Below are 8,832 nucleotides of genomic sequence, written 5' to 3'. Positions count from 1 at the left end.
TAACAGAAACGTATCTTTTATTAACAACTACACAGTTAGGGGATGAAACTGGGACGGGGGCTTGGGTGAAGCGGGAAGGAAAGGACTTATCAAATTTTTAGGAATGAGAGCCTTCTGGTACTTGAGCAGTCTGCAGGCGTGGAGTGACAGTTTTCACGGCACCTGCTGCCCCTCCTTCTTGGGACTTTGGGTGAGGGGGGTATGGGACTTTGTGGCGGGGGATGGCGGTTAGAGAAAGACTGCAGCGGGGCTCTGTCCTCCTGCCTCCGGTCCTGCAGAACATCCACAAGGCTCCGGAGCGTGTCCGTTTGCTCCCTCATTAGTCCAAGCAGCGTTTGAGTCACCTGCTGGTCTTCCTGCCGCCACCTCTCCTCCCGTTCGCTGTGTGCTCGCTGGTATTGAGACATGTTCTCCCTCCACTGGGTCTGCTGTGCCAACTCGGCTCGGGAGCAGCCCATAAGTTCTGAGAACATGTCGTCCCGTGTTCTTTTCTTTCTCCACCTAATCTGCACCAGCCTCTGCGAGGGGGATGGCAGGGTAGGTCGGGAGACATTTGCAGCTGTGGGATGGGAAAAAGGGAGTGAATTCCTCACAAAGATAATTTTTTGTGAACAATGATCATAGTCTTTCTCTGTGAACAAGACCATGCACAGCACCTATCACATGCGCACTCAGGACAAGGTTGAATTTTCGGCCTTCGCATTCAGTGCCTGGGGTCTTGCAGTGGAGATCAGACAACCGGGGCAAGACAGTGGAATTCGGGTAGCAGGCTGACATGGTAAGCCGTAGACTTTTGGCTGCTTAAAACTTAAATTATAGCTGTGTCCTCCTTTCACGTTCAAAGCAATGCTCCTATCGTTGGCCAGTTCCTGCTGCTGGCAATCCGGCAAGAATGAACTCTGCCCCTGTCCCACCCCCTCGCAGCTGTCCCCGGGAAAGATCCCTGTATGCTGCCCCTCTCCCGCCTCCACCGCGTGGCTGTAAACCACCGGTGAGAGTTCTGTAAAGGAACAGGCAAGCAGTCCCAATAGTAACATTCCCCTAATTCTAAGCTGGTCACCATGAGCGACATCACTCTGCTGAGAATTTCGGAGTCTGAGAAAGAACGCATGCTGTGTGAAAGCCAGCAAAAACCAGGGCCGTATGCCGCCATGCTCTGCAAGGCAATGATCCAAGAGTACTTGATGATAGCCTGGCGAGGAAAAGTTTCCTACTATGGAGGACACAATAAGGCCGCTCTCCCCAGGAACCTCATGCAAAGGCTTTCCAATTACCTCCAGGAGAGCTTCGTGGAGATGTCCCATGAGGATTTCAGCTATATCGCCGTACATATAGACCTTCTTTTCCAGTAGCTGCACTGGCAAGGACTAAAAAGTAGAGCGCCTAGGGCAAACTAATCATGATAAACCGGACATTGTTAGATTCTTTTGCAGTAGTTGCACTGCCAAGGACTAAAATGATAAGCGCCTAGGGCAAACAAATCATGAAAAACCCATTGATAATATTCCTGTTCTGTTTAAAATAAATGTTTACATGTTTAAAACACTTACCGACTGATCCTTCCCCTGATTCAGGGTCCGGGTTAACGCCTGGGGACGGTTGGTAGGGGATCTCTGTGAGGGTGATGAAGAGATCCTGGCTGTCTGGGAAATCAGCGTTGTAAGTGCTGTCGACTGCCTTGTCCTCCTCCTCACCTTCCTCATCTTCCCCGTCCGCTAACATCTCCGAGGAAGCGGCCGTCGACAATATCCCATCCTCAGAGTCCACGGTCAGTGGTGGGGTAGTGGTGGCGGCCGCACCTAGAATGGAATGCAGTGCCTCGTAGAAACGGCATGTCTGGGGCTGGGATTCAGAGCTTCCGTTTGACTCTTTGGTCTTCTGGTACGCTTGTCTCAGCTCCTTGATTTTCACGCGGCACTGCATTGCATCCCGGCTGTATCCTCTCTCTGTCATGGCTTTTGAGATCTTCTCGTAGATTTTTGCATTCCGTCTTTTCGATCGCAGCTCCAAAAGCATGGTCTCATCGCCCCACACAGCGATCAGATCCAAGACTTCCCGATCGGTCCATGCTGGGGCCCTCTTTCTATTCTGAGATTGCATGGTCACCTCTGCTGGAGAACTCTGCATCGTTCCCAGTGCTGCTGAGCTCGCCACGATGTCCAAACAGCAAATGAGATTCAAACTGCCCAGACAGGAAAAGGAATTCAAATTTTCCCGGGGCTTTTCCTGTGTGGCTGGTCAGAGCATCCGAGCTCGGACTGCTGTCCAGAGCGTCAACAGAGTGGTGCACTGTGGGATAGCTCCCGGAGCTATTAGCGTCGATTTCCATCCACACCTACCCTAATTCGACATGGCCATGTCAAATTTAGCGCTACTCCCCTCGTTGGGGAGGAGTACAGAAATTGAATTGAAGAGACCTCTATGTCGAACTAAATATCTTCGTTGTGTGGACGGGTGCAGGGTTAATTCGATTTAACGCTGCTAAATTCGACATAACCTCCTAGTGTAGACCAGACCTCAGAGACCCGGTCAGCTGACTCAGGCTTGTGGGACTTGGGCTGAGAGGCTAAAAAGAGCAGTGTAGCTGTTTGGGCTCAGACAGGAGCCTCGGCTCTAAGACCCTCCCCACTCACAGGATATCAGAGCAAGGGCTCCAGCCTGAGACTGAATTTTATAGCCCCACAGCCCAAACCCCCCTGAGCCCAAGTCAGCTGACTGGGCCAGCAGTGGCCATGCTACGGGTCTTTTACTGCAGCGTAGGCGTACCCTGTGAAGTTACTGGAGCTGCAGCTCTGGCTGGGGAATTTAAGTGAAGGAACAGACTTCTCTGAACTCATTGGCTGAATGAGTTTAGCTGGTAAGTCTTTTTTATTTTATTCTTTATCATTCCATTTTTATTTTATTCTTTATCATTTTGATAGATGATATTGATTATTTTAAGTACTTTTTATTTTAATTGATTTAAATTTCATTGTCATGCGGAATTTTGGTTTTAAAGAATTTTTTAATGTTTATCAATTAAAATGTTTACTGTTGTGACAGTTTATGGGGGGTCAGACAATAATTACCTAATAACAGTAAATGTTGAAATAAAAAAAAATACAGCTTTATAACTGTTAAAACACAAATTGTCAACATCATATGTCAAAATATTCAAAGTAAATATTCTTAAATCAAAAGTTACTAAGTTCTCAAGCAGTATTTTTCTTTGCCGATCTGTACATTTCTATTATTATTGATGGAAATGCTGTTGTGTTTTTGGTCGATTTTGTGGTGGGGGGGGAATTGATGTTTACTGACATTTAATGACAAAAATCTAACCCTTCAAAACCTTTCTGTAGGTCAGTACATTTAGCATACTAGTCTTATACCAAGGCACAGTCCTCTGTGAATATTATTTACTCAGTAACCCCAGTTCTCTGTTACCTCTATCACTTCTATCGTGCTCAACTGATGCCATGGCAGCAGCTTGATTCAATACTTTCTATTGAAACAAATTATGCTAAATCAAGATCTGTTTTTTAATGGGTGACCTGCAAATGTTTACACCAAAAAACAAAACCTCAGAATAGTTTTGGAATTATGTGCTGGATGCTCCAATCACAAGAATTTAGAGCTGTCAATACTGTCCTGAAAACAAATATTTTTGTTCTTATTTGGAGGTCCTGGACTTATAACTAATTGCATACTACTGCTCAGTGTGAGGAATCAGCATGCATTTTCCCCATAGACATCTGTTGCAGCCTGGAGATGACTAAAGATCAGGTAAGAGACTGATAGTCCTTTACCAAACTTTACGTAATGTTTTCATTGTATCCAATGTATTTGTTTTCTGTACAAACTAAAGATATTAACACAAAAAAATCCCAGCCCTATGTCCCTAATCTCTGATGCATTAACTCCAGATTTTAATCGGACAAAAGCAGACCCTACATAGAATGATTCTGGATGGTGTGGAGATGCTGTAGTGGCTCCTACCTCACTCCTCCCTTCCCACAAAGTTTGTGGCCAAATTATGCCCTAGTGATATCTGGTAGCCTTTGCACTATGTGCAACTGGTATGATATAGAGTAGCCTTGAGACTGCTGTACATTATTCCGGGGTGTTAGGATTCACCACTGCCAACTGCAAGCATTCTAAAATCATAAGATTGGCTTAAGAATCATGAGATTTTTAAAATAATATATTTTAGGTTCTTTTTATTTGCCTCCTGGTATTCAATTCTTTAGGGCTCACATTTTCAAACGTTTATCTGCAACCTTGAAGGCTAGAAACTTGCTTTAAAAAAAAAAAAGCTGTAATTTTTGTGTGATCACCTAACTCTGGGAGATGGGGTTTGAAGGAAAAAAAACACCGCCCCACCCCACCAAATAGTTTAAGGCTTACAATAAAATCTCAAGAGCTGGTAACTCTTCAATTATCACCTGACAGCCCCAACTTCAGAGGAGACATGACAGGCAGGAGACATCAGATGGCACTGTTATCCATAGACTTAAAAGTATTTTTCTCAGTCACAAGCAAGTTTCTAACTTTGAAGGAAAGCTACGTTGTTGTGAGATTTGTTGTGCAGTATTCTCTGAGAGAAGCTGTTGTAGACAGCTAGAGTTTGCTTTCTCTACTTTATTTTCTATAGGTGAAGGCAGTTCTTGAGATAATGTAGCTTCCTGGGAAGTGGGCATTAGTCTGCTGGCTGAGATTTCTGGAAGAGGGGGTTGCCTGAGTGATGGTTGTGACTATTTGTGTTCCAGGGCTGGTGTATGTGTGTAACTAAAGCAAGTTATACACAGAATATACCTAAACTTCACATCATTGATTTCTCCTCCACTAAGACAGCAACCTACAAGGTCCTAGAATTCTTTGACCACTTGGGGTGACACTGGTGTTAGAAGTGAGACACTGACAAAGAGACAAGAGTGGCATCAAGCCACCTTTGCATCCCTCCCTGTACACTATTATTTTTAAAAGACACTTGACAAGATTTTTCTTTTGTTCCCTCTCTCTTAAAATAGAGAAAAGAACTAAAGAAAAAGAAGAGGATTACACGTATTGTTGTAGAATAAAATGAGTTAATATAGGTAATAATGGAATGAAAAATTGGAAATGAAGATGGATATAGTAGCTTAGCTCTTGAAATGGTAAACAACTGGGTATTTCTTATCCATGATACTTCAGATCCTGACTTATAGGCCATCTATCTGTACATTTGGAAGCAATTCTTAACATACTGTGCTAGAGTTTGACAGCACCTGCTCCTCATCCCTGGTGCTTGATCCAGGAGTCGTTATGCTACCTCGGTATAACATAGTTAATATGTTTCTTTCAATCAATAACTTATATGTTAGCTAAGTTAATACATTTTTACATAAACATTTTTGTAGTGCTAGCTTTACAATTCCACAAAGAAAAGCTTAGCGGTACATACAAGTTCCAGTACATAAGCTGGCCTTCAGGAGTCCGTAAAACGTGGGTGGTGGCTGACTAATAAGGTCTTTTTAATGGCTAAAGGCAGAAAGTATTTTCTTAGTGAGGCATTTTTCCAAGTACTCTAGATGAACCACACAAATCTCCTTCTAAGGATGAAAAGATTGGCTGATTTGAATGAAGTTGCTTTTTATTACAATGGGCTAAATAGACCATTAAGCAGGGATATTTAGTCTTCTGAAACAGTTTTCTGCTTGACTGCTCTTGGTCTTAATTTAAATTTCCCTTTTGCAGAGTGATTTAAATCAGTCTGTTTATGATCTAAATAAACAGTGTGCCCACTTTGTCAATCCCTCACTGTACTCCCTCTGAAAACTAAAACAGGTATATGTTCTTAACAGATTTATGTTCCAGTTTTCTCAGCTAATAGTGGGTACAGTGCTTGTGCTACTCCACACAAGTTACTGAATGATTTTTCAGCAACATCTTTAATCTGTTTGATAGTTTTAGGATGACCGTATTTCCCTATGCTGAATACGGCAAACCTGGTAAAATTATTCATATTCAAGTGAGTTTAATGGCAATCAATCAGAACAATGCAGTACAAACGTTCAATTAACATCAAGTTGACTGAAATTGACTGAGCCCCCATTAAAAAGAAATACTGAGTAAATTGGATTATTTTTATGTACCTTCTTATCTTTAAGGCTTTAGGGTTCACATGGGGAGAGGTGACACACACATACACTCCCAAACAGCTCTCTCACACGGGGGGTGTGACCAACCGACCTGACCCTCCCTGCCCGGCGCTCTCTGCCCTTCATGCCTAGCTGGGCCCCCAGGACAGACCCACATCTCCTGGTACCTGGCTCCGCATCTTCCCGAGGCAACACATGGGGGGTGACTTACAGGGTCATATGCCCCCCCCTCATCTCTTCCCCCCGCCCCCACTTCACTGTGGCTGGAAGCAGCTTGTACCTTCCTGCCCGCACAGTGTGGAAAGGCAGCTAACACCTCCAGGCTGCTGCTGACCACACCAACATATTGAGAGAGATCACTTGATCATTTCCTGTTAGGTTCACTCCCTCTGGGAGTCTGGCATTGGCCACTGTTGGCAGACAGGATACTGGGCTGGATGGACCTTTGGTCTGACCCAGTATTCTTAACATAACCCAACCTCTTCCTGTCCCCTGGCTACAGTGTGGACAGGAAGGGGTTAAGCCCTAAGGATGCATTGTGCCCCAGGGAACCTGACTGCAGGGACTTCAGTGAACCTGGCCAGAGGTGGCTCTGCAGGGGAGGGTGCCTAGGGGACAGAGCAGCCCTACGATCCCTGAGGGCAGGACCTAGGGTGGCAGAGGTGAAGAGGGAGCTAAGCCTCTGCCCAGGAGGCTGCTGTGGAGACTGCAGGGAACAGGCTGAAAATTGCTTTCCTCTCCGCCACCACTCCAGAGCTTAGCCAGCCATGCCAGTGTTGTGTTGGGCTTTGGCACATGCAGGACTGGGCTCCTCCTGGTCTGTGCCCAAGGCCCAAAGGTCTTGGGCTTTCCCGGGTATTCGGCCCAGCCAGAGGCAGTGGGGGAAGGAAGGCTCCTGCCAGCCAGGCTGTTGATGAGCTGAATGCGCCGACCAGGGCTGGTTCTCCACACAGCACTGGGAGCGGGACACGCACCGCTGGGGGGAAATGGAGGAGCAGCAGGTCTGGGGAGGAGGGTGAAGGGGCAAAGCAGAGAGAGGACAGTGAGAGGGGGAGCACATAGAGGGCAGATGGGTGGACAGCAGGCGACACTTAACCAGGTGCTGCTCGTACTCACCAGCCACTGCAGCTAACAGCCCAGCCAGTGCCAGCCAGAAATGGGCTGGGGGTTGGGGCCCTGCTGGCCGAGAGCCAGCGCGCAGGGGGGGCTGCCCTGACAGACCAGCAGGGGAAGCAGCCCAGCCCTTCATGCTGCAGCTTTGCCCCACCACCAGCCTTGCTCCCTCCACCCCCATTGTTGGCCACTGGACCCCCACACACACATCCTCACCACTGGTAGGTGGGCATCTGGCGAGCAGGGATCCGGCCAGCAGCAGGAACTGCCAGTAATGATTGGGGAAAGACAGAAAATACGGGACAATTTGCCCGTTTTTAAGAAAAGGCCAGAACCCTTGTAGAAGAGCTTAAATATGGGACTGTCCATTTAAAAATGGGAAGTCTGGTCACCCTCGATAGTTTTGTTAGCTTTCAGTTATCAGTTTATGGCTTCACTTCTTCTATAATATCAGTGAATGTCATTGTGTATCATCCTCAACAAGTGATCTGTTCCTCCATCACAGTGTAGTTAAATTCACAGCAGTTAATTAGTTCAATGTGAAAAATGCTTCAACCCATTCCAAAAAAGTTTTATTTTTAAGCAGAAAAAAAGAAAAAAAAATCACTTAGCATTTTAATTAGGTCAATGACATGCGTAATTTTTCACTGTCTCCTCCTTCCCCTAGGTTTAATTAATTTTGATCAAATAATTACTAGGCATGGCCCTGAACCAAATTCCTAGATCCAAAATGTCTGAATTTCATTTAGATTTGGGGACTTTATTCTGAACCGTCCCCAGGAGTTCTAATCTCTGGCTTGGAATCAAAATTTCAATGCCTTGAGGTGAGCAGGACAGAGTAATGTGTTCAGTTTGTCCAATCTCGGTTGTCTCTTTCCTGAGACATGCAGAGCTATTGAATCACTTTGCACTACTTCTCATGATGCTTCTCCAGGGGCCAGCTTCAGGGAACGGCCCCTATGCTTATTGCAGATCTGGCTGGCTTCTACCTGGGAAACTCAAGTGGAAGAAGGCTTTATTCCTTTAGAATTACCTAATGTACAAGGGGTATTATATCATCCCTCTCCCCACAGACCATACCAATATGGCAATTTCCTTTCTGAATATCAGTGTAGGCTGATCCAGATCTATGCCCAGTTTGGACTGGCAAGGGTCAAAGAGACTGAGACACCTAGAAATGGTGAGGATTGTCTTGCCACAATCTACTCAGTAGCACTGATCAAAAATGAAAGATTGGACACAGGATGAGAACTAGCTCCATCATCAACAGCAAACTATGGTTCTTTGCCCAAAGGCCAATGCTTCCTTAAGCAGTAGGCAGCCTGTCCTGTCTTTGAGCAGGGCCGGCGCTATCATTTTTGCCGCCCCAAGCAAAAAAAAATAAAATAAAATAGCTGCTCAGACTACCACACGAATTGCCAAAACAAAAAAAAAAAAAAAAAAAGCTGTGCCACCCCAAGAATGGACGGAATGCCGCCCCTTAGCATGTGCTTCCTCTGCTGGTGCCTGGAGCCGGCCCTGTTTATGAGAAGCAATGACAGTCTCTAGCAGTAGTATACCTTGTGTTGCTTTATTAGCCTTCATCAGCCCAGAAGAGCAT

This window comes from Trachemys scripta, chromosome 8 (assembly GCF_013100865.1).
Source record: "Trachemys scripta elegans isolate TJP31775 chromosome 8, CAS_Tse_1.0, whole genome shotgun sequence".
Classification (NCBI taxonomy): Eukaryota; Metazoa; Chordata; order Testudines; family Emydidae; genus Trachemys; species Trachemys scripta.
The sequence above is the reverse complement of the archived record's forward strand: the minus strand, read 5'-3'. Positions refer to the sequence as shown.